Genomic DNA, 706 nt, shown 5'->3' with positions numbered 1-706 from the left:
AAAAAAAAACTATTCTGCTATTTAATGGTTTGTCTGTCAAAGAGTGAGGTTTACCTTTGAGTACAATTGCCTCAAATATTTTTTAACCTGATTTTAAAGCTGAAAGAGAAGCAATTTACACAGATGAAAACATACATGCAGCCTTTTACCTGAACCGCTACTTCTCCACTGTGAAGAAAAATGGGTTAGCTCGCCTACTGCTGTGCAGTTACTATGATAAGTAAGGAGTGTCTTCATCTGTACAGAAATAGAAGTCAAACTGGTGAACGGTGAAAAAGGCGCAGGAGGATAAATGGGTTTGTGATTGAAAATATTTTTTCTCCGTAGTCTTTGAACGGATAAACGTTCACACGTTCAGTCAGGTGTGAAACCAGAGAGCTTCAGATGTCAAATGAAAATCACTTATCACACCTAATGGTATTGAGCAACAAGCAAATTTCAGTATCTCATACAGTGTATTAACGTGTTTTCTCCATATTAAAGAAAACGCCCTGTTTTGTACGTCCTGAATGCCGTTATCTGAGTTTTAAAAATGTATTCTGTCCCTCTCCATCAGTCTTCTGCTTCCTGCCTGTCTCACTGATGTTTTTCACTGGCCAGCTGTGCGTGTGTGTGTGTTTCTGTCTAGCTATCTTTGTGAGGACCGAAATCTGCATTCTACTATACTTGTGAGAACCAACAGTCACTTGTGAGGACACACACCAAA

Source organism: Pundamilia nyererei, unplaced genomic scaffold (assembly GCF_000239375.1).
Source record: "Pundamilia nyererei isolate P.nyererei 1_Seehausen unplaced genomic scaffold, PunNye1.0 scaffold00065, whole genome shotgun sequence".
Classification (NCBI taxonomy): domain Eukaryota; kingdom Metazoa; phylum Chordata; class Actinopteri; order Cichliformes; family Cichlidae; genus Pundamilia; species Pundamilia nyererei.
Note: the sequence above shows the minus strand (reverse complement) of the source record.